The following is a 26,643-nucleotide window of genomic DNA, read 5'->3' on the forward strand; positions in this document are numbered from 1 at the left end:
AATATTAAAACTTCTAATTTATAAATTTTACATATCTATATTTTTAAATTATTATTATAATTATTTTAATTATAACACCATTTAAAAAAATGTCTAGCACCGTCTGATTAAGATCCAATTGGGGTCTATAAGAGAGTAGGTTGGAAAAGCATGGAAGGTAACAAAAACCCTGTTTGAGAAAAGCTCCAATGGCGGTTGACATGCTTATAGCAATTCTCTTCATTTTCCTTTTTCTGTTTCTTAGCCATTGGTATAGAAACAGAAACTCTTTGGTCACAAATTGGCCTATTGTTGGTATGCTGCCAGCACTTGTTTCCAAGTCAGATCGAGTTTTTGATTTTTTCACCGATCTTCTTAGTTTTAATGGGGGAACTTTCAAGTTCAGGGGACCTTGGTTTCCGAGCTTGGACTTCGTTCTCACTAGCGACCCCATGAATGTGAACCACATCTTGTGCAGAAACTATGATAACTATGAGAAAGGTCCAGAGTTCAGGGAGATTTTCGAGCCCTTCGGAGAAGGAATAGTCACTTCGGATTCAGATGTATGGAGAAGCCAAAGAGGGTTTTGCAATCATTCACCAGGAATAACAAGAAGTATGCACTGTATTTGGATCGAATTTTCTGGCAAAAGCTGGAGAAAGGTCTGATCCCGGTCCTGGAACATGTGATGAAGCTCGGAACTGAAGTAGACCTTGAAAATCTGCTGCAGCGGTTCGACTACGACCACATATGCTTGTTGGCATTAGGCTTCGACCCCAAAACCCTCACTGTTGAATTCCCAAATGTTCCTAGCAAAGTGGCGTTTGATGAAGTAGAGGAGGCTTTGCTCTACAGGAATATAGTGCCTAGAGTCGTCTGGAAAATGCAGCGATGGCTCCAGATTGGAGAGGAGAAAAAGTTGAGTGAAGGCATGAAAATCGTGGATGATTTTGTGTACAGCTGCATATCATCCAGACGAGAAAAGTTAAGAAGCCAAACAAGATTGGAGGAAGATGATCAATTCGACTTGTTGACAGCTTTCATGGTTGAAGAAGAAGGATCAGAAATGAGTGCATACGGAAAATCTGATAAGTTTCTAAGAGACACAGCTTACAGCTTCATAACAGCAGGGAAGGACACCATAAGCATCGGCCTCACTTGGTTTTTCTGGCTCATTGCAACACATCCATCTGTAGAGACCAAAATTTTGGAAGAGATCAAAGCCAATTCCCCAACAAGCAATGATGGGAACTTGGTCTCTTTTACTGCGGAAGAGCTGAACAAATTTGTTTACCTACATGCAACGCTGTGCGAGACACTGAGACTCTATCCACCAGTACCTGTCAATAACAAATGTCCAATCCAATCAGAAATACTCCCAAGTGGCGATCGTGTTGGTCGAGGCACAAGGATCTTTATCTCTGTCTATTCAATGGGGAGGAAGGATTAAATCTGGGGTAAAGACTACTTAGAATTCAAACCAGAAAGGTGGATTTCGGAGCTTGGAAAGATTGTACATAAGCCATCTTACATGTTCATGCCATTTGGTGCGGGGGCTAGAGTTTGTTTAGGCAAGGACTTGAGTTTCAAACAGATGAAGACGGTGGCAATCAATGTACTTCGGAATTGTCAAGTTGAATTGGTGGAAAACCAAACTGTTTCTGTCAGCAGTAAATCCATTGCACTTCACACTGAAAATGGGTTGAAGGTTAGAATCAAGAAAAGATATGCATAATGTTACATTGGAAAGCCTGGTTTGAGTGTGGTTTCAGAAAAATAACTTGTAGCAATATAGCTGCATCTATAGATTAATGTATTAGGCTATTTTTGGCTAAGAATAATTGCTTTCTTTCTAAATATTCCGCGTCTTGTTCAAAAAATTTGTAATTATTATCGACTTTTAAAATTAAAATATTAATTTTTAAAAAATATATTATCGTACTTAAAAATAATGATCTATTTATGTTCTTTATATATAATTGGGATTAAATCATTTTGATTTTGATTTAGTTAACAAAATTTGCATTATAAATTTCAATTCTTGGTTTTATTTATATTATTGGGTTCAATATTAGCTCTAAGATACGAACAAAAATTAAAACAAGAAATTGATTAATTATATTTGTATTGATGTTCATCTTTACAATATACACTCACACTGCAGAAGACTTCACTGGAATTTTTGCTATTTCCCAACTTTTTTTTTGTTTAAAATAACCAAGGGAATATTTTTTCTTAATGCATTATTGGTTTTCCATATAAATTATAGGAGATAAATGTCTACTGTCTCCTGCTTGCGTATATACAAAAAAGCCTAACTTCAAAATTTAATTATTTTAAGAATAAGAAACATTACCATAACTATATCATATGATATGTATTCACTAACTAATTTTTTTCTTTATATGAATCACTCTATTTAATTTGTTCCTTATCCTGCCATGACTATTTAAGTTTTAGCTCAATATTCTTTTATTATATCCAAAAAAAATTATATCATAAGATAAAATATGATATCTTTTAATTCGATTTTGCATGAGACAAGTGATACTGTTTAATCGAAAATTCATATATCATATGATACGTATGCACTAACTAATTCTTTACTTTTTTAAGCAATTATATGAATTGATCTCTCTATTTAATTTGTTCCTTGTCCTGTCATGATTATTTAAATTTTGGCTCAATATTCTTTTATTTAACCCAAAAATAATTTAGGCTAAGAGAATAAAGAAGTTTACTTGGTAGGCTTGCCTACTCCCTTGTACAAAAAAGAGACAAGCCATTTATAACAAATAATACAAGTAGTTTCATCATAACAATTGAAAATTATGGTGATAAGGAACCTATTTGATTGTCCTATCTCTATACAAGAATATTCTATACAGAATAGAAAATGTTAAAAATTTTGAAGCAAGGTAATGCTGAAAGATGTGAATAAGCTTTGTCAAGCTAGAGACTGATAAATGGTAGACAGTCCTGCAGGGATGTGTATCTCTATTAAGAATTGCAGCTTGTAACTCTTGGAAGATAACACAAAGAAACCTTTTGAGATATAGAAACAGGAATTACCTGGTAATAAATTGGCCTGTCGGTGTGGTTGGAATGCTTCCTGTTGTGACTTAAGTTTTTAAGCATTCAATGGCTACGGATGCTGATATACAAAGGTGAATGAAAACAGAGCATGAACCATCAGTAAAAAGAACAGCATTCATTTTCATTGATTTCAGTTTTTAGTACAAAGAAGTAATGGTACATAACATACCAAAAGTATATGACACTTGTTTAAGGCATAATACAGGTGTTTTTTTTTTTGAAGTTCATTAATTAAATTCTTATTCGATCTCGATGAAAATCACCAAACCAATGAATGTAATCACTTGTTCCTTACAACCACAAGACTGAAAGTCAATCAAACATTCTTCCAAGAAGGACATGTTCAATCAGACATTTTTATTTAAAATATTTTAATAATATAATTAACATACAATGACGGATTGAGTCAAATCAAGTTTAAGATTTTAAGGTATTGATTGAATTTTACGTGTCCCAATTTGACCTATGAACATTTCTATTTTAAAGATTTATTTTTTCCCTTCATTTAACTGTTGTACTATAAGGAATCATTATAGTATTTGAGTTTGAATATTTAGTAAGAGAATATATAAGTAAACTAAAATTAATAACCTCTATGTACAGCATTAAATTGCTCTAACTTATCATGTTCTTTCCTTTATTTTACCTTACTTTCTTCTCTGTTTTTTCTTAGAAAAAAATTAACATACATTGATCATAATGAAAAAAAGTAGTTGGCTGATATGAAACAAGGTGTATATATATATTGTTACTTGCATGCATAATTAAATTACAAGCATGAAATCTTAAGGTTGCATGCCTTTATGTGTTCTACTGCTGGGCTTAAGTATTTCAGGCTACAAAAATTTGGGTTTGGGCTTAGATGCTCACCGGCTGTAACAAATTGGCTCGTCATTGGGATGGTGCCAGGACTTGTTGGCAACAACTCTGTAGATACGAAGCACTTTACCAAAGTTATGATACAGCATGGGGGCACTTTCGAGTTTAAGGGCCTAGGTTTTCTAGATTGGACATTTTTATCATAATTGATCGCATGAATGTCAATCACATCTTGTGCAGAAAATCTGATAACTATGTTGAGAAAGGTTCTGAATATAGGGAAATATTTGTGGATACTATGGGGGAAGGAATAATCAATACAGACTTGCATTCATGGAAAACTCAAATGAAGATGTGGATGTCATTGATGCATAATAGCAAGTTTATAAGGCGTGTAGAGAAAATCCTTTGGTAGAAGTTGGTAAGCAGCCTACTCCCAATGCGTGAGCATTTCATGAAACTTGATGCAGAGGTAGATCTTTAAGATGTATTTCAACGGTTCACCTATGACAACATATGCTTGTTGGTGTTAGGCTTCGATCCAAGCTCTCTTTCCATGGAATTCCCAGAAGTTCCAAGCAAAGTGGCATTCACTTGTGGAGGAGGTTTTGCTATATAGGCACATGGTCCCTATAAGTTTTGGAAGTTGCAAAAATGGCTTCAAATTGGAGAGGAGAAAAAAATGAGTGAAGCTCTAGAAATCCTTGATAATTTTGGATACCAATGCATTTCATTGAAACGAGAGGAACTAAGAACCAAATCACGAATGGAGGAAGATGAATTTGACTTGCTGATTGCTTTTAAAAACACGCCAACTCTTCATGAAATACCCTTCTTTCTTAAACAATCTCCCTTTCCTCTCTTTCCCTTTGCATATTACTTTTCTCCAACGCAAATTGCGATCTCCCTTTTCTCTACCTCTCTCTGCAAAGACTACTAAAAAAAACAAAAGTCTCAGCAATAGAACAACAAAATCTAAGGTTTTTTTGTTCTTACAAAGATTAAGAGAAAAAAAAACTTAAAATTCCAAGTTGCATTCAGATACTATTTAAAGATTTTCTCTCTTTTTCATCAAAATGGATTTTAATGTCAGTACATTGTGTCCTTTCTTCTCTTCTTTCTTGGAGAATTGAAGCATCATGGTCCGATTGCTTGCTAGATCAACAAAAACCTAATACTATTACCACTATACAAGTTTGAGAGTTGTTTCATTTCTTTATGGATTTTCTTGATTTTAGTATCTGAAATCATATATAAACTCAAAACAGACTTATTTTGTTTTAGTTTATTAGGTGATTGGAGATGGCATGAATACCTTTTATGGTGATTTTAATCAAAATTAGAGCTTATATAATTTAACATGCTTCGGATGCAATTTCAAACTTCAACTGCTTTTTCTGTCAAGAAAGATATATGTTTTACCTACTTAGATTAGACTCACTACCATATGTACTTAAGCATTAGGTTACGCAATGGATAGAGATATTGAACAAAACTAGGCAAAAGTTCCCTCCCTTAAAAATGGTCCCAACTTGTTGAAATAGTAATAAAAGTTACAAGCTTTGAATTTATGTGATTTTTTTTTCAGCTTTTTTATTTTTTTCTTCGTATGATCATAAATTAATAAAATTTTTCATTGAAAATCAATTAACTTATTAATAATTTCAATCGTTATATATATGAGAAAAAAATAGTATTCCCGATTGATAGATGAAAATATCGAATTGACATTGAAACTTTTCGTTAATGAAGATACGAATATATTGTTAAATATAACAATCAATTTTTTAAGATATTTATAGAACATGAAATTTTTTTTCTTGAAAAATTTTATCATAGGTGAAATTATAAAAAACATAAAATCTAATTAATTTTACTATGATGTAACTTACTCTCTTTTATATATATATATTCATACATGGCATTGCTCATGTCCAACTCGGGATTAAACATGGCATATCTGATCCCTTGACACTTGTCTAGCTTTTAGTTTTATTTGAAAAATGGAGGATCCTAACTCTTCCTTTTATTTTGATGAAATAATACAAAAAAACATATTTATAATTCTTAGTTGCACAATAATGACCGAAAAGTCAGTTGAATTGATGACAATGATCCTTTGACAGCAAGTTAGGTTAATATAGCTCATATAGTAATTTTTTTAAAGGTGATGTATATATTTTGGAGCTCTGAATTTGTTTGTAGTCTCCAAAAACACTTTGAAATTTTTTGTAAAGTTATTAGTCTAACCAATATTATAATAATCCTTTAAAAATATATGTTAGTAACTAAATTTGTACATCGAATATGTCAACACATCGATATATAAAATCTTTTGGATATTTCTTTCATTAATTAATTGGATATTTCCAACACAAAGCGAGATCCCAACTCTAGTTTATTCAAGTATATATATCTTGTTTTCTTATTTTTACTATTTCCTTTTGCATTTTACTTAAAAAATGTATATACCCAAAAGTTCTAATTTATTGAAAATGAGCTTGGGCTTAATGTATGTTTTTTAGGCTAAATCTTGGGCCCCAAAACTGCTAATCATCATGGGTTTAAGCCTGAAATCCCATTGCATTTTTGAGTGTGGATAAATCACTTTTGTTTGTTTCTCTGAGTACATCTTCTTAATTAAGGAAGAACACAAAGTCAACGAGACGGGAGAAAATCTGTGCACGTATGCAATGGGGGGAAATAAAAGATCATGATTCATTAATTGCTAACATTAGAAGCAAAAGCGAAGAAATTGCTTCCACAATTAAAACTTCATTTGAAATAGGCCTAAGCCTGATGACTAATAAACATTACTCTCAAAGCCCAGTACATACATTATTCATAAATCAAGATACCACCACGGCAACAGCTGATTTGTGGTGTTATTAATTGATATCATGATGATCGGCAATAATCATATATGCTTATTCTATAATTCATCCCTGTGTGTAACTGCCTCAAGCACTCCTTTTCTTGATCCTAACCTTTAAACCATTCTTCATATGAAGCACTAAGGTATTGCCCGGGGCAACATGATGGCCTTGGACCACTTGAATTTGATAATTCCGTAGCACAGAGATAGCGACCAACTTCATCTGAATGAAGCTTATGTTCCTACCTATACAAGTCCTGGGCCCTGCATTGAATGCTATGAATTTGTGAGATGGTACGTGTACAACATCTCCACGCTCTGAAATCCACCTCTCTGGTTTGAATTCTAAACAATCTTCACCCCATATTTCTTCCATTCTTCCCATTGCATAGAAGTTAATCAAGACCCTTGTGTTCCGATCAATATGATGACCGCTTGGAAGGATGTCCGGTTGAATTGCAGTTTTGTGGTTAATAGGTACTGCTGGATAAAGCCTTAATGTTTCACGTAAAACAGCATCAAGGTAAACGAATCTATTCAGCCCTTCCACGCTAAAAAACATATTCTTCTCATCATTGATTGATGGAGAATTAGCTCTCATCTCTTGTAGAAGCTTGCTTTCTACGGATGGATTCATTGCAACAAGCCAGAAAAACCAAGAAAGGCTCGCACTTATGGTATCTTTCCCTGCTGACATGATGTTTACGGCAACGTCTCGTAGAAACTTGTCAGATTTTCCATCAGCACTAGTCATTTCCCCTTCTTCTTGGACCATAAAAGCTGTTATGAAGTCATATTTATCTTCCTTACCCAGTAATTTGCATCTTAATTTTTCTCGTTTTGATGCAATGCACTGATATAGAAAAGTATCAATGGTTTTTAGAGCTTTGCTCAACTTTTTCTCCTCTCCAATTTGAAGCCATCTTTGCAACTTCCACAATCTCATAGGCATCAGATGCCTGTACAACAAACGCTCTTCTGCTTGAATGAATGCCGTTTTTATCGGAACTTCAGATAATTCTACTGAAAGAGAACATGGATCAAAGCCTACAGCCAACAAGCACACAACGTCGTAGCTGAACCGTTGCAATACATCCTGAAGGTCAACCTCAATCCCAAGTTTCATGAAGTGCTCCAGGACTACGATTAAACTTTTCTCTAGTTTTTCACGCAAGATTCTGTGGAAATGTAGCACAAACTTGTCGTCTTTCATCAACAGCAACATCACCTTCCGCTGGCTTTTCCATGAATGAGAGTTTGAGTTAAATATTCCTTCACCCAAACAGTCGAAAAATATTTCATTGAACTCAGACCCCTTCTCGTAGCTGTCGAAGTTTTTGCACAAGATGTGGTTGGCATTCATATGATCAGCCGTGATAATGAAATCCAAGCTCGGAAACCAAGGTCCCCTGATCTCGAAAGTGCCCCCACTTTGTCTGACACAATCGTTCGAAAACGCAAAAATTCTCCTTGCGTTGTAGAGAATCCCCGGCAGCATTCCAACAATAGGCCAGTTGGTGATGGGCGGGGACTTCCTATTTTGATAGAGGTATGAAAGAAATAGAGGAAAGAAAATTGCCGCAAGTATGAGGATGGACTCAAATTGTGCCATTGGAGACGGCAGCTTTTCTCTTGTGCTTCTGCTTTTCTAACTTAGGCTGCTTTATAGAGATGGTTGGCAGTATATATAGCCACAGAAATGTGGGAAACTCGTTGCAATTACCACATGCAAATTCCTTCGTTCTATGCAGAGTGCGGTGAACTTGGTTTGATCAACGAAAAAGGACAAGGGTATATTAAATATCAACAGTGACTGGGAGCCCAACTCTTTCTTTTGCATATTTACAATATATAGTTGTTCGATAAATAATTAATGACCGAAAAGTTAGTTGATTTGTTGACTGTAGCAAGTTTAATTGCATGCTTCGGAAGCAATTTCAAACTTGTCCATGAATATGATGCAATGCACTGATATAGAAAAGTATTTCATTGAACTCAGACCCTGCTTGGATTAGACCCACAACCATATGTACTAGGCATTAGGTTAGGCAATGGATAGAGATATTGAATAAAACTTGGCAGAAGTTCCTTCCCTTAAAAATGGTCCTAACTTGTTGAAATAGTGATAAAAGTTCCAAGCTTTAAATTTTTGTGATTTTTTTTTCAGTTTTTTTTTTATTTTTTTTTCTTCTTATGATCATAAATTAATAAAATTTTTCATTGAAAATAAATTACTTATTAATAATTTTAATCGTTAAATACATATGAAAAAAATAGTATTTTCGATTGATAGATGAAAATATTGGATTGACATTGAAACTTTTCATTAATGAAGACACGAATATATTGTTAAATATAACAATTAATTTTTTAAGATATTTATCAAATATGAAATTTTTTTATTGGAAAATTTTATCATAGCATTGCTTAAGTCCAACTTGGGATTAAACATGGCATATCTGATCCCGTAACACTTGTCTAGCTTTTAGTTTTATTTGAAAAATGGAGGATCCTAACTCTTACTTTTAGGTTAATATAGCTCATATAGTAATTTTTTTAAAGGTCATGTATATATTTTGGGGCTTTGAATTTGTTTGCAGTCTCCAAAAACACTTTGAAATTTTTTATAAAGTTATTAGTCTAACCAATATTAGAATAATCCTTTAAAAATTCATGCTTCATTAATTGCTAACATTAAAAGCAAAAGTGAAGAAATTGCTTCCACAATTAAAAATTCATTTGAAATGGGCCCAAGCCTAATGACTAATAAACATTACTCTCAAAGCCCGAGCACATGCATTATTCTTAAATCAAGATACCACCACGGCAACAGCTGATTTGTGGTGTTATTAATTGACATCATGATGATCAACAATAATCATATATGCTTAATCTAGAATTCATCCTTGTGTGAAACTCCCTCAAGCACTCCTTTTCTTGATCCTAACCTTTAAACCATTCTTCATATGAAGCACCACGGCATTGCTTGGGCAATATGATGGCCTTTTGGGTAGACCCAAAATTCTAGTGTAGTGCTTTTAATTTGACAACGATTTTGACCACCTTCCATTTAGAACTGGGTAAAGTGGTAAACATAAAAATTGTAGCCCAGTCTCTTAGCTTTTTAATGGTATAAAAATCAGGTCAGTAGGACTTCTGTAGTGGGAGATATATTAGAAAAATCGAAACATATGCAAACTAAGACTATTTCTCACTACAGTGAGAAACTTGCTATCCTGCTTGCTACCTTGCTTGATTTTGATATATTTTTCACCCATTTAACTTCATGGATTGATCGTGGGTTTTTGAAACACTATGGGGTTATTAATCAAAGTTTGAAATGAGGGGTTTTTAGTAAGAAATTAAATCAATTGCATTGTTTTTGAAACAAGTGCATCATGATTTTCAAGTTCTCCTTATTGATTGCTTGTTTCCTTCTTATGTTCACTCACTGAGTTTTATACTCACGTTTTTAAACTTCATGTTTTCAGATTCAAAGATAGTTGGGACTTAGATTGAGTGTCCACATATGCTCGTCTTCTTGGTAGGTACTATGGCATCTCAGTAGCTGTACCTTCACCCACGGTCACTCCGTTGACGGTCAAGAGTCTATTACTTGTGAACGCGTATATGTAATGTAACCCACTAGGATCCATGTTATAAGTCAAATATGTTTATTTGATTACTGATGCCACTATGAGTTGGCAAACGAGTGACATTATTTTGACATAATAAAATTGTAAATATTGGGTCACTATAAAATATTACTGAAATATTTTAGTAGAGAATTACAATATGTGGTTTTAGAAATGATGGTTGAGAATGATGATCGGGATTGCATAAAAAGGCTAGCTTGGGCTTAGTGGGCTATGCCCATTGAGCCCATGCGCCGGTCATGGCTTGAGATTTGGGTTGTGACAAAAAACTCCAAAAAGGAGCTTTCTTTTCTCTTCTTTTAAAACACGTAAACTTTTCAAGAAATACCTCTCTTAATCAATCTCCTTCTCCTCTCCTTCCCTATGCAAATCACCTTTCTCTAACACAAATTGTGATCTCCCTTTCCTTTACCTCTCTCTACAAAGACTACTAGAAAAAAATGAAAAAAATAGAAGACCCAGCAACAGAATAGTAAACTCTAGAATTTTTTTGTTCCTATAAAGATTTAGAGAAAAGAAGACCCAAAATTCAAAGCTGTATTCATATACTATTTAAAAGTTTTCTCTATTCTTCACCAAAAAGGATTTTAATGTCAAATACTTCATTTCCTCTTTTCTCTTCTTTCATGGAGAATTGAAGCATCATGGTCTGATTGCTTGCTAGATTAACAAAAATATAATACTATTACTACTATACAAGTTTAAGAGTTGTTTTGTTTCTTTATGGATTTCTTTGATTTTAACATTTGAAATCATATATAAACTTGAAGCAAACTTGTTTCACTTTAGTTTATTAAGTAAATTAGAGATGGCATGAATACCTTTTCTGATAATTTTAACCAAAATTTGAGCTTGTATAATTTATTTTGCCAAATAGTTTATGAAACAACTTTAGCTTAATTTTAAAAGTTATGATTTTTTATAAGAACTTAATAATAGCTTTTAAGCAAAAAAAAAAAAAAAGTTAAGCTAAACAGTCTCTAAATCTCTAAGCCACTTCCTCCATATTATTAGTCCAATAAATTGCATTCATAGAACCGTTTTTTATCCATAAATTGTAATCATTGTTGTGCACACTATTGGTGAAAAAATACAAAACTTCTTTAATGGCCAATAATTCAACTTTGTTCAAATCCACAACCCCCAAGGACTTAGAGAACTTTACCTTGACCATGCCATTACAAGATTGTAAAATTCCTCTTATTCCAACTTCACTCGAACCACTTGATGATGCCCCGTCCACATTAAATTTCAGCCATCCGCTTGGTGGAGCTATCCATTTACATTCCGATTTTGCAACTTTGTGCCTCTGAAAACTTTTCACATTATTAGGATTATGAAAAATCTCTTCCGTTGAATATGGCAACTTAGCCCATTTGGATTTGACCCACACTACAACTCTTAATTTAATGATCTCATATAATTGAATCACAGTCCATTCTTTGCCATTGAAAATTATATCATTTCAAAATTTTCATAATGACCAAGTAATAGTTGTTGTTGGATTTACAAAGCAAGTGCACATATCATTAACAAATGTTCAATAAAAGGACATTAATTATGAAAAATCTATTCATGTTTTTTTTATGATGTTAACCCTCTTCCTAAAGAGGAAAAATATGATGATGATGTAGGCATCCTTCAAGAACAAATTGAGGAAGCTTGATCTTAATATTAAAGGATCCACAGTGAATGAAGAAGCAACACAAAAAAAAAGCAACAAATTAAACAAATGATTATCTAATTGTGGATACTAAATGGATGTTTAAGAACAAAATGGATGAAAATGGGGCCATAACTAGAAACAAAGCTAAATTAGTTGCCAAAGGATATAGTCAAGAGGAAGGAATAGATTACGATGAAACTTATGCTCCAGCAACTAGACTAAAGGCCTTTAGGATGCTCTTAGCCTTTGCATCTAACATGAATTTCAAACAATGTCAAATGGTTGTGAAGAGTGCCTTCTAAATGGACTCATAAATGAAGAAGTATATGTTGAACAACCTCCCCATTTTGAGTATCTTATTTTTCCAAAGGGGAAATTTTTTTTTTTAGCGTTTAAAAATAACGTGTTTTGTAAATAAGCCTCTAGATAATTTTAACTATTTGTAGCCACGAGAATAGATTTTGGTACAAAAATGCCCTTAATGAGCCATCTTCGTTGAGGTGCACTCTCAAACAACCAAAAAATGGGAAAATAAATATGTAAAGAATTTACGACATATAATTTTGTACAAAACATCCATTTTTTTCCTCGAAGCTTGTGCAAAACAAAATAATGTTGTATGAGATGGTTTTTCAAAGATTTTGGACGTGGCATTCAGATAATAAGAGAAGAGTGATATTGAATTGAATGAGGAACCGGTCGTGATGAATTGAAAAGCTTGGAGAATGGTGTAAAACTAGAAATCCCTGATACGGTGGTGAATCGAAAGGAGAAAGATGTGAATCCAAAGCACAAAATGATCGTGCTACAGCAGGCCATATGTGAGATGGTTGTGGCAAGGTAGGGTTTAGAGTTTGTGAAACGGCATGTTGGGAATGTGTGACATGACATGGTGAGAATGTGACACGGCAGAGTTTAGAGTTTGTGACACGACAGGGTTTAGAGTTTGTGACACGACATGGTTAGAATGTGTGACATGGCTGTGACATGCCATTGTGGGAATGTGTGACACGGTTGTGACACGCCAACATTCAGAGTTGGTGACACTCGACGGAGAAAATCTGTGACACACCAGAGTTTAGAGTTCGTGACACACCATGGAGGGAATTTGTGACACGTCAGCGTTTAGAGTTCGTGACACACCATGGGAGGGATCTATGACATGCCAGCATTCAAAGTTCGTGATACGTCATGAAAGGAATCTGTGACACGCCAGCGTTTAGAGTTCATGACACGCCATGGAGGGAATCTATGACATGCCAACGTTCAGAGTTCGTGACATGCCATGGAGGGAATCTGTGATACGCCAACATACAGAGTTTGTCAGACTTCATGGAGATCTCTGACACGGCATGACAATCGATGGGTGACACGACATGCTTTGAGAAAGGAAAAAAAGTGGGCAATTAACGAGGAAACCGATTGGACTGCAACTGAACGAATTCAATAAATGAATATTTATAGAGGAAATTGTGAGGCCATTTCATTTTAATTAAATATTTTCCAAAAATTGTAAATGTCTACATTCTTCCTCATTCCTCATTCCCAAATATACCAGAGTGTTCGACTTTTTTCTTTGCAAGCTTGACGACACCACATTAGCAATGTCGGTTATCAGTGAAGAGGTCAGTCAGTCTAAAAATAAAACTTTTAAAACTTTTTTCAATTCATTGATTTTTTACTGGTTTTGTGTGATATGTTCGTGTTTTTTCAATCTTTTTCAATTGTTATGTTTAAATCGTTTTCTTCTCGATTTTAGGGTCGTATCAAAGTTTTGAAATACAACAAATATGGCGTGTAGTGGGTAAACAGCTTTTAGGGGTTTTTAGTGTGTCACGACATTGATTATTTTAGGGTAGTTTGTGTAACGGGTCAGTAATTACACTGATTGGCGTGTCACACGCACTAGTATTTTAGGCTAGTTCGTGTAAGGACACAGAAATTATAGTGATTGGCGTGTCAGCGTTGGCGTGTTACAACATTTGACTTGATATGCATGGCATGTTACAACATTTTACGTTATATGCATGGCGTGTTGCCACATTTTACGATATATGCATGGCGTGTTACAACATTTTACGTTATATGCATGGCGTGTTGTCACATTTTACGATATATGCATGGCGTGTTACAACATTTTACGTTATATGCATGGCGTGTTACCACATTTTACGTTATATGCATGGAGTGTTACAACATTTTACGTTATATGCATAACGTGTTACCACATTTTACGTTATATGCATGGCATGTTACAATATTTTACGTTCTATACATGGCCTGTTACAACATTTTACGATATATGCATGGCGTGCTACAACATTTTACGATATATGCATGGCGTGTTACAATATTTTACGATATATGCATGGCGTGTTACAATATTTTACGATATATGCATGGCGTGTTACAATATTTTATGTTATCTGCATGGTGTGTTACCACATTTTACGTTATATGCATAACATGTTACAACATTTTACGTTATATTCACGGCGTGTTACCACATTTTACGTTACATGCATGGCATGTTACCACATTTTACGTTATATGCATGGCGTGTTACCACATTATAGGTTAACTCACTCGTGCATGTGTATCATGTTTTGCAGATGCAGTCCAGAAAGTATGAGGATCTTGACAATTTGCTTATTGTGTCGAGGGAGAAGCGGGCATTCAATGTCACTATTAACACCCACTGTAAGTGGTTGCAACTGCATTACATCAATAAGACCCTCCAAGAGAAAGTGGAGTATAATGCAGTGAAGCGTACATGCTTTGGAATGCTGCTGAACGTATATCTGTAAGGTTACTTCTCCTCTAGTCTCCTGCATAACATCATGATCTGTTGAATCACTATGATAGATTCAATGGAGCATGAGCTATGGTTTGCCATTGGGAAAAGTAAGGTGCGCATATCAAAGTAGGAGTTCTGCCTTATCACCGAACTGAAGTTTGGTCGAATGCCAGATGTGTTCACACGACCTTATGAGGTTGTTGCGGATGGATTTCATGCGCGATACTGAAACGGGTAGCAGAGCATTAAGCTGCAGGCCTTGCTTGATACATTCCATGGAGGGAACCTTGAACGACCGGGAGACGCGACCAAGATGGCACTCATCTTGATCGCAAATAACATTTTATTTGGTCAAGACTACCGTAGACGGATGACGCCTTGGCTCTTGTCGTTGGTGGAGGATATCGATGCTTGGAATGTCTTTCCATGGGGTCACTATGTTTGGAGGCTGACCTTGAACTACCTTTTTAAAGGGTTCAAAGTGCCTTCCTCGAATGTGCAAACAGATCGTTTACGATACAACATTTACAAATTCGCGTGGGTGATACAGGTACTGTCACGTAACATTTTTCATTTTCCTTTTGATATAATAATTTACGGTCTGATAATGGTTATATTTGACTTTCAGTTTTGGGCAATAGAGGCAATTCCGGCCTTGCGAAAGATAGTTGCCCCCTCTACTCCAAAGGACATCTACCCACGTATGTGCAGACGGTAATGCATCCAGAAGCCAAAACACTTCTACAAGGCAGTTGAGATATTAGAGTCATCTCAGTAGGTGAGTGAACAACTACTAATTTCTGTTGTGAATTTGTATAATAATTTTCTCAAAAATTTAATCACAATCCCTATTTTGTAGTTGTGGGCAGTGAAGACTTTGGAACCCACCCCAGATACGGCCAACCAGGATTATTTTGTGGACATTGATGTCCCGTTATCTGAGGGCTACCAATATGTGCCAATAGGGCACATGGAGGATCGGGTGGACTGGGGCTTAGGTTCGAGGGAAAAGAAGAGAAACTTGAAGCACAAAAGAGCCACTAGTACAAGCAAGCGGAGGCACACCACTGCTGTTGTCGTCAATTAGTTGTCAGTCTCCGAGTTTATGGAGGAAGGTGACAACCATGGCAATGGCAGTGAAGAGCCAGTAAGGACGGTTCTAAAGGTTTGTGTTAAACAATTCCATATGCGATTATTGAATAACATATATGTGTTTGCAGTTGGACCATACGACGACAACTCTACAACCACTAATAGGTCCTCCTCAGACTCACAGTGCTAACGAGGAGCCATTAAGGACTGTTATAACGGTTTATATTCAACAATTCCATATGTGATTATCGAATAACATATCTGTATTTACAGTTGGACCATGTGACGACAGCTCCTTAACCACTGAGTGGTCCTCCTCAAAAGCACTGTGTTAACGACCAGTCGGTAAGATCAGTTCTAACAGTTTGTGTTCAACATTTCCATATATGTTTATCGAGTAACACATTAATTTCTGTTATTGCAATTGAGGGAGGTGACCACAGCTCCTCAACCACCAATCGGTCCTACTTAACCACAAAATGGTAACCAGCTGTCAATGAGGAATATTAAAGTTCTAACGGGTAATGTTCAACACTTCCATATATGATTATTGAATGACACAATAATATATGTTATTGCAGTTGACCCATTCGACAAGAGTCAATGACAGATTAGTCACGAAGCGTCAGCTACGACGAATCATGCACCGGTATAAAAAAGACATGTCGGAGCTGAAGGCTTCAATTCAGTGATTGACTCTGGCGATGCAAACGTTTGAGGACCAAGTTGTTGCTCAGATTTTAGACGGTTTGAAATCATAGGTACATTATTCTATCTTCGCTCATATATTGGTCGTTTACGTTTAGTAGGTGTAGTTCTATTATTTGTTCTCAGTTTATGGTTTTTGGTATTATATGAGCTAACGAATTTTTCAATTTGTCTCGTTCTATAGGCCGGTCCTTCATCCCATGGTGCTGGTGAGGACCACGATGATGCTGATGATGGGCACCATGATGAACCTAGTGTGCACATTCACGATGACGTTGCTGGTGCTGAGGGAAACCCTATTTCTGAGACCGATCCGGTTATCGATGCATCTGTGGGAGGGGAGGGGGACATTCATTCAATCGTGGGTGAAAGAGAGGATCTTCCTCAGGCCGACGCATTAGTGGAGGCAGCAGCAGGAGGGGACCATCTTCCTTATAGCACTCATGAAGCCAGCGACTCACGGTTATTGTCACTAAAGTCATCTGATGTCCATCATCATGCAGCAGAAATTTCAGACCCAACTGAGTAAGCATGGGTGAAAATGGTGAGCAAATATAAGGCAAGCCCATACGTTGACCCCTTAGTGAGCCATCGGGATGTAAAGAGCACAACGGTTGAAGTGTACGAAGCTTTCAAGAAAGACGAATGCGAGAGGTAAGCTCATAAATAACATTGCAAATATTGTTATTTAATGAAACATTAATCCACCAAGGCTTTTCAAACTCATTCTGTTACATATGCAAATGTAACGTAGGGATTTTAAGGGATCAAGGGGCTGACTTTTTCACAATATTAGAATATCTCAAAGAAGAAATGAGTAGTGAACATATAGGCGCATGCCTCAACGTACTTTGTAAGCAGATGACAGGGTCGAAGTTGAAGTTGTACACTACCCCGTGCATGCGTGGTTGACACAATATTCTTCGTAAGTTTATTTAAAAAATTTTCAATTCTAAAAATATTAAGTTTTTTATTACATTAAGTGTAAGCTAATGTATACATGCTTCACAGGACACCATCCATATGCTACACACCTTATTTCCAACTGAAGATGCCCGGTCGACTATGAAAATTTCAGATGAGTTATGGGCGTATGTGGAAGGTGAGAAGCCGACATACGAAAAAAAAAGGGAAGATGTCGATTTCATCCTCACACCTTGCAATGTGGGTGGGCATTGAGTGGTAGCGAAGATCGACTTGGTGAGGTGGACAATCAAGGTTGTGGACTCCAAAAGAACTTCGGATGCTAAGGATAACAGAGTGCGAGTGGCTCAAATGATACCTCTTACGACAATTATGCTAATCATCTGCCACCAAGCCGGTTATTTCAACAAAACACGTCGAAAAACACTAGTTTTGAAGCTAATGCCATTGGAAATTCATTTACCAAAAGCTAAAGTACATCGACAGGATGATAGTGTCAGCTGCGGTATGTTCATGATATGGTATATTGACGATATTTGCAATCGAAATCGATCAGAGTTAAGCAGAATATGATTGCAAATATGAGTCACCAATACGCTGTAGAAATTTTTTTTCAGTAGTTGTGAGAGCGAACCATGAACATATCGACCTTTGTCTGTACATTTTTTGTATATACAATTAATTTGATTAATTTTAATATTTGTACATTTTATACATTAGTTTTTACTTCTCAATTCAAACACACTGCCTTTAAATTAATACTGCAACCACGTGGCGTGTCACACAATTGGGGCATGGCATGTCACCCCTGAAAACTGGAATATGTCAGCTTGTCACACCAAGTATCTGGTTCCACTTAGTGTGTCACCACAATTGGGGTGTGCTGTGTCACCCCACAATACTGTAAGAAGTCAGCATGTCATCACATAAATTTGTATGCACTCAACGTGTCACGTAAACTATCTGCTTACACTCAGCGTGTCACCACAAGATGGGGCATGCTGTGTCACCCCACAATAATGCAAGAAGTCATCATGCCACCACAGAAATCTGCATGCACTCAACGTGTCAGCTTAGCATAATATATTTTTCAAAAATTTTCGTCCTTATATTTTAATTTTATTTTTAAAATATTTTAATTTAATAAAAATTAATTATGATGATTCATAGATGAAATTTGATTGGATAATCCATAAATTTTTTTAAATTTGTTTGGTCAAGTCATGTGTTTTAATCTTAAATCTCATATCATATGTTTTTAATTAGTCCAAAATTTTTTCTCTTTCTACACTTGCATCCTTTAAAGTAACTCCTTGGTACAATATTATTATTATTATTATTTTGTTAAGTGATTGGCTTAAAGTTTAATATGGAGGTATTAATAAGATAAAATAAATGTTATAATTAAAAAATTACAAAAACAAATTGAATATGAGGATTTAGAAAGCTACTAAAGTTAGATGAATTAATTTTTTATCTCTTAAGAGATTTGATTGTAAAAACATAAAAGGTTAAATCAAATGAAATAAAAAGAAATTAAATTAAATAATTAATTATTTAATACAAGTCATAATAAAATGTGAGAAAGGGGATAACAGTATAGGGACTTCGCAAGTCTATTCAATGTTCCAAACTACGGACAAAATGAAATGAATAATCAAATAATATATCTACAAAATTAATAAAAACAATAAAGACTCATCTACAAGAGGAAACTATGCTACACATCCATATACACATTTAGTTAGGCTGACAAGCTGTCTTCATCCACAAGACACCCTACATTTTAAGACATTATCCTTCATATTGGACAGTTGTTGCGTGTGTGACCAGTTTGTCTGCAACTTGAACATGCTTTCGGTCAGTGCACTCTTAGAGGAGCCGATTGACTTGGAGATGGTGCCAATTTGTGGATGGAACTGCAAATGGTGATTGGCAATTCTGTCTGTTATGGTCGTACCTCTTGCATTGCGAACATCTTTGTGCTCGATTGCTTTCACCAGCCGATGGAATCCTTCTCCTCCTAGGTCTTCCCGTTTGGCCTTGCCAAGGTGGTGGCAAGAAGACAATTTATTTCACATGAGGGGGGATGTCCCACTCGTTAGGATTCCCTATTGGGCGAATGGACCTCGCATAATCCTTCACCAAAATGGTTGTCTTATAGTAGTCAGCGCAGAATTCAGTGGCTTCATGTTTGCATTTACTGAAATATACAATGAACTCAATGTTCAAGCACAATGTAAATACTATGTCAATTAGGGTTCAAATAAGAAATAAAGATATCCTGACCTTATTGTTGCAATGGCATGGTTGCATGGCAGTAAACTTGTTTGGAACTCACAACATGAACACGTCTTCGTGGATAGGTTTACAAGTCTGTCCATCTTCCCGTCTTTAACTTCGAACTCCACTCAATTGATAGGTTTAACCACAAAGTGATGTGCATCATTGAACTGTTTGCTCAACTGCTTGGCAACCTAAAGGTTGAGGGGCGTGGTCACCTTGACGGCCTCGTCATACCGGTCATGGAACTAACGCTAGAACATGTCTCTGATGAACTCGATCAAAACAGTGATTGACATTTGTCTTGCATGCTTCAAGCATGAGTTAACACATTCCGCAATGTTGGATGTCATCATTTGGTATCGCCTAGCTGGTGAACAGGCACGTGCCCATCTTTCAGGGCCTATTCTCATAAAGTCGGCATGGGCTCCCGCATGAATCTGCTTGAGCTGGTTCATATGTTTGTTGAAATCGAACAATTGAAAATTATGGTGATAAGGAACCTATTTGATTGTCCTATCTTTATACAAGAATATTCTATATAGAATAGAAAATGGTAAAAATTTTGAAGTAAGGTAATGCTGAAATATGTGAATAAGCTTTGTCAAGCTAGAGACTGATATATGGTAGATAGTCCTGCAGGGATGTGTATATCTATTAAGAATTGCAGCTTGTAACTCTTAGAAGATAACACAAAGAAACCTTTTGAGATATAGAAACATAAATTACCTGGTAATAAATTGGCCTGTCTGTGTGGTTGGAATGCTTCCTATTGTGACTTAAGTTTTTAAGCATTCAATGGCTATGGATGCTGTATACAAAGGTGAATGAAAACAGAACATGAACCATCAGTAAAAAGAACAACATTCATTTTCATTGATTTCAGTTTTTAGTACAAAGAAGTAATGGTACATAACATACCAAAAGTATATGACACTTATTTACGGCATAATACAGGTGCTTTTTTTTTTTGAAGTTCATTAATTAAATTCTTATTCGATTCTAATGAAAATCACCAAACTAATAAATGTAATCTCTTGTTTCTTACAACCACATGACTGCAAGTCAATCAAACATCCTTCCGAGAAGGACATGTTCAATCACACATTCTTATTTAAAATATTTTAATAATATAATTAACATACAATGACGGATTGGGTTAGATCAAGTTTAGGATTTTAAGGTATTAATTGAATTTAACGCGTCCCAACTTGACCTATGAACATCTCTATTTTAAAGATTTATTTTTTCCCTTCATTTAACTATTGTACTATAAGGAATCATTGTAGTATTTGAGTTTGAATGTTTTAGTAGGAGAATATATAAGTAAAATAAAATTAATAACCTCTATGTAGAGCATTAAATTGCTCTAACTTATCATGTTCTTTCCTTTATGTTACCTTACTTTCTTCTCTGTTTTTTCTTAGAAAAAAATTAACATACATTGATCATAATGAAAAAAAGTAGTTGGCTGATATGAAACAAGGTGTATATATATATATATATATATTGTTACTTGCATGCATAATTAAATTACAAGCATGAAATCTTAAGGTTGCATGCCTTTATGTGTTCTACTGCTGGGCTTAAGTATTTCAAGCTACAAAAATTTAGGGTTGGGCTTAGACGCTCACCGACTGTAACAAATTGGCCCGTCATTGGGATGGTGCCAGGACTTGTTGGCAACAACTCTGTAGATACGAAGCACTTTACCAAAATTATGATACAGCATGGGGGCACTTTCGAGTTTAAGGGCCTAGGTTTCCTAGATTAGACATTTTTATCATTAGTGATCCCATGAATATCAATCACATCTTGTGCAAAAAATCTGATAACTATGTTGAGAAAGGTTCTGAATGTAGGGAAATATTTATGGATACATGGGGGAAGGAATAATCAATGCAGACTTGCATTCATGGAAAACTCAAATGAAGATGTGGATGTCGTTGATGCATAATAGCAAGTTTACAAGGCGTGTAGAGAAAATCCTTTGGCAGAAGTTGGAAAGTAGCCTATTTTCAATGCTTGAGCGTTTCATGAAACTTGATGCAGAGGTAAATCTTCAAGATGTATTTCAACGGTTCACCTATGACAACATATGCTTGTTGGTGTTAGGCTTCGATCCAAGCTCTCTTTCCATTGGATTCCCAGAAGTTCCAAGCAAAGTGGCATTCACTCGTGGAGGAGGTTTTGGTATATAGACACATGGTTCCTATAAGTTTTTGGAAGTTACAAAAATGGCTTTAAATTGGAGAGGAGAAAAAAATGAGTAAAGCTCTAGAAATCCTTGATAATTTTGGATACCAATGCATTTCATTGAAACGAGAGGAACTAAAAACCAAATCACGAATGGAGGAAGATGAATTTGACTTGCTGACTGTTTTTAAAAACACACCAACTCTTCATAAAATACCCCACTTCCTTAAATAATCTCCCTCTCCTCTCATTCCCTCTGCATATCACTTTTCTCCAACGTAAATTGCGATCTCCCTTTCCTCTACCTCTCTCTACAAAGACTATTAAAAAAAAATAGAAGACCAAGCAATAGAACAGCAAAATCTAAGATTTTTTTGTTCTTACAAAGATTAAGAGAAAAAAAAAACCCAAAATTCCAAGCTGCATTCGGATACTATTTAAAGTTTTTCTCTCGTCTTCATCAAAATGGATCTTAATATCAATACATCGTGTCCTTTCTTCTCTTCTTTCTTGGAGAATTGAAGCATCATGATCCGATTGCTTGTTAGATCAACAAAAACCTAATATTATTACCACTATTCAAGTTTGAGAGTTGTTTCATTTCTTTATGGATTTCCTTGATTTTAGTATCTGAAATCATATATAAACTCAAAACAGACTTATTTTGTTTTAATTTATTAAGTGATTGGAGATGGCATTAATACATTTTATGGTAATTTTAATCAAAATTAGAATTTATATAATTTAACATGCTTCGGATGCAATTTCAAACTTCAAGAGCTTTTTCTGTCAAGAAAGATATATGTTTTACCTACTTGGATTAGACTCACTACCATATGTACTTAAGCATTAGGTTACGCAATGGATAAAGATATTGAACAAAACTAGGCAAAAGTTCCCTCCCTTAAAAATGGTCCCAACTTGTTGAAATAGTAATAAAAGTTACAAGCTTTGAATTTATGTGATTTTTTTTTCAGTTTTTTTATTTTTTTCTTCGTATGATCATAAATTAATAAAATTTTTCATTGGAAACCAATTAACTTATTAATAATTTCAATCGTTTTATATATGAGAGAAAAATAGTATTCCCGATTGATAGATGAAAATATCGAATTGACATCAAAAATTTTCGTTAATGAAGATACGAATATATTTTTAAATATAACAATCAATTTTTTAAGATATTTATAGAACATGAAATTTTTTTTCTTGAAAAATTTTATCATAGGTGAAATTATAAAAAACATAAAATCTAATTAATTTTACTATGATGTAACTTACTCTTATATATATATATATATATATATATATATATATTCATACATGGCACTGCTCATGTCCAACTTGGGATTAAACATGGCATATCTGATCCCTTGATACTTGTCTAGCTTTTAGTTGTATTTGAAAATTGGAGGATCCTAACTCTTCCTTTTATTTTGATGAAATAATACATATAAACATATTTATAATTCTTAGTTGTACAATAATGACCGAAAAGTCAGTTGAATTGATGACAATGATCCTTTGACAGCAAGTTAGGTTAATATAGCTCATATAGTAATTTTTTTAAAGGTGATGTATATATTTTGGAGCTCTGAATTTGCTTGCAGTCTCCAAAAACACTTTGAAATTGTTTATAAAGTTATTAGTCTAACCAATATTAGAATAATTCTTTAAAAATATATGTTAGTAAATAAATTTGTAAATCGAATATGTCAATACATCGATATATAAAATCTTTTGGATATTTCTTTCATTAATTAATTTTATATTTCCGACACAAAGTGAGAGCCCAACTCTAGTTTATTCAAGTATATATATATATATATATATATCTTTTTTTTCATATTTTTACTATTTCCTTTTCCATTTTTCTTAAAAAATTGTATATACCCAAAAGTTCTAATTTATTGAAATTGAGCATGGGCTTAATGTATGTTTTTGAGGCTAAATCTTGGGCCCCAAAAATGCTAATCATCATGAGTTCAAGCCTGAAATCCCATTGCATTTTTGAGTGTGGATAAATCACTTTTGTTTGTTTCTCTGAGTACATCTTCTTAATTAAGGAAGAATGCAAAGTCAACAAGACGGGGGAAAATCTGTGCACGTATGCAATGGGGGGAAATAAAAGTTCATGATTCATTAATTGCTAACATTAGAAGCAAAAGTGAAGAAATTGCTTCCACAATTAAAAATTCATTTGAAATAGGCCTAAGCCTAATGACTAATAAACGTTACTCTCAAAGCCTGAGTACATTCATTATTCTTAAATCAAGATACCACCACGGTAACAGCTGATTTGTGGTGTTATTAATTGACATCATGATGATCAGCAACTATATGCTTATTCTAGAATTCATCCTTGTGTGTAACTCCCTCAAGCACTCCTTTTCTTGATCCTAACCTTTAAACCATTCTTCATATGAAGCACCATGGCATTGCTTGGGGCAACATGATGGCCTTGAACCACTTGAATTTGATAATTCCATAGCACAGAGATAGCGACCAACTTCATCTGAACGAAGCTTATTTTCCTACCTATACAAGTCCTGGGCCCTGCATTGAATGCTATGAATTTGTGAGATGGTACGTGTACAAGATCTCCACGCTCCGAAATCCACCTCTCTGGTTTGAATTCTAAACAGTCTTCACCCCATATTTCTTCCATTCTTCCCATTGCATAGAAGTTAATCAAGACCCTTGTGTTCCGGTTAATATGATGACCGCTTGGAAGGATGTCCGGTTGAATTGCAGTTTTGTGGTTAATAGGTACTGCTGGATAAAGCCTTAATGTTTCACATAAAACGGCATCAAGGTAAACGAATCTATTCAGCCCTTCCACACTACAAAACATATTCTTCTCATCATTGATTGATGGAGAATTAGCTCTCATCTCTTGTAGAATCTTGCTTTCTACGGATGGGTTCATTGCAACAAGCCAGAAAAACCAAGAAAGGCTCGCACTTATGGTATCTTTCCCTGCTGACATGATGTTTACTGCAACGTCTCGTAGAAACTTGTCAGATTTTCCATCAACACTAGTCATTTCCCCTTCTTCTTGGACCATAAAGGCTGTTACGAAGTCATATTTATCTTCCTCAGCCAGAAATTTGCATCGTAATTTTTCTCGTTTTGATGCAATGCACTGATATAGAAAAGTACCAACGGTTTTTAGAGCTTTGCTCAACTTTTTCTCCTCTCCAATTTGAAGCCATCTTTGCAACTTCCACAATCTCACAGGCATCAGATGCCTGTACAACAAACGCTCTTCTGCTTGAGTGAATGCCGTTTTGATCGGAACTTCAGATAATTCTACTGAAAGAGAACTTGGATCAAAGCCTACTGCCAACATGCACACAACGTCGTAACTGAACCGTTGCAGTACATCCTGAAGGTCAACCTCAATGCCAAGTTTCATGAAGTGCTCCAGGACTATGATTAAACTTTTTTCTAGTTTTTCACGCAAGATTCTGTGGAAATGTAGCACAAACTTGTCGTCTTTCATCAACAGCAACATCACCTTCCGCTGGCTTTTCCATGAATGAGAGTTTGAGTTAAATATTCCTTCACCCAAACAATCGAAAAATATTTCATTGAAATCGGACCCTTTTCCGTAGTTATCAAAGTTTTTGCACAAGATGTGGTTGGCATTCATATGATCAGCCGTGATAATGAAATACAAGCTCGGAAACCAAGGTCCCCTGATCTCGCAAGTGCCCCCACTTTGTCTGACACAATCGTTAAGAAACGCAAAAATTCTCCTTGCGCTGTAGAGAAGCCCTGGCAGCATCCCAACAATAGGCCAGTTGGTGATCGGCGGGGACTTCCTATTTTGATAGAGGTACGAAAGAAATAGAGGAAAAAAAATTGCCGCAAGTATGAAGATGGACTCAAATTGTGCCATTGGAGACGGGAGCTGTTCTTTTGTGCTTCTACTTTTTAACTTAGGCTTCTTTATAGAGATGGCTGGCAGTATACATAAAGACAAAAATATGGGGAACTAATTGTAATTACCATGGATGGAAATCCTCTGCCCTTTTCCCTGCCCCGTTCATATGCGTTTAACTTTGTTTAATCATATTAAAAAAAGAGAAAATTACGAGGAATAGTCTTTCTTAATAAAAACATTTTAAAAATAATCATCAAAATAAATTTAACTGTTTTTAGTCATATTTAACTATAATTTGACAAAATACTCTTGAAACTATTTCAAATAAATTAAATCATTCATCACAATTTTTTTCCATTTATATTTCTGATTTTTTTCTCTCACCATCCCAATCTCTCAAATTTTATCAATTTCTTTCTTCGACATTCGTCTGCTATACTTTCGATTTCTCTCTTCTGCATTTTCAGATTTATCTTTCTTATACTTGTAAGACACCAAGCAATGGTTTTGATGTGCTTGGGTGGGTGGTTATTTGAAAATTTTGATTTTTAGGTATTTTGGGTAAAACTAAAACGGTAGAAATGATCATAGATGTTTGAAATAACTTTTAATTAAATCAATTGAAGACCTAGACACCAATAAGCTCAAAAAATTGAAATTTAT

General features: G+C 35.0%; 3 pseudogenes; 1 reads left to right on the plus strand and 2 right to left on the minus strand.

The window, feature by feature from the left end:
• The first annotated feature begins 186 nt into the window (after positions 1 to 186).
• On the plus strand, positions 187 to 1,793 carry LOC108661535 (alkane hydroxylase MAH1 pseudogene; annotated as a pseudogene).
• A 4,816-nt stretch (positions 1,794 to 6,609) lies between these two features.
• Positions 6,610 to 8,381, minus strand: LOC108661654 (alkane hydroxylase MAH1 pseudogene; annotated as a pseudogene).
• Positions 8,382 to 24,468: 16,087 nt separating this feature from the next.
• LOC18600843 (alkane hydroxylase MAH1 pseudogene) lies at positions 24,469 to 25,995 on the minus strand (annotated as a pseudogene).
• Positions 25,996 to 26,643: the final 648 nt, after the last annotated feature.

Source organism: Theobroma cacao, chromosome 4 (genome assembly GCF_053813885.1).
Source record: "Theobroma cacao isolate CCN51 chromosome 4, ASM5381388v1, whole genome shotgun sequence".
Classification (NCBI taxonomy): domain Eukaryota; kingdom Viridiplantae; phylum Streptophyta; class Magnoliopsida; order Malvales; family Malvaceae; genus Theobroma; species Theobroma cacao.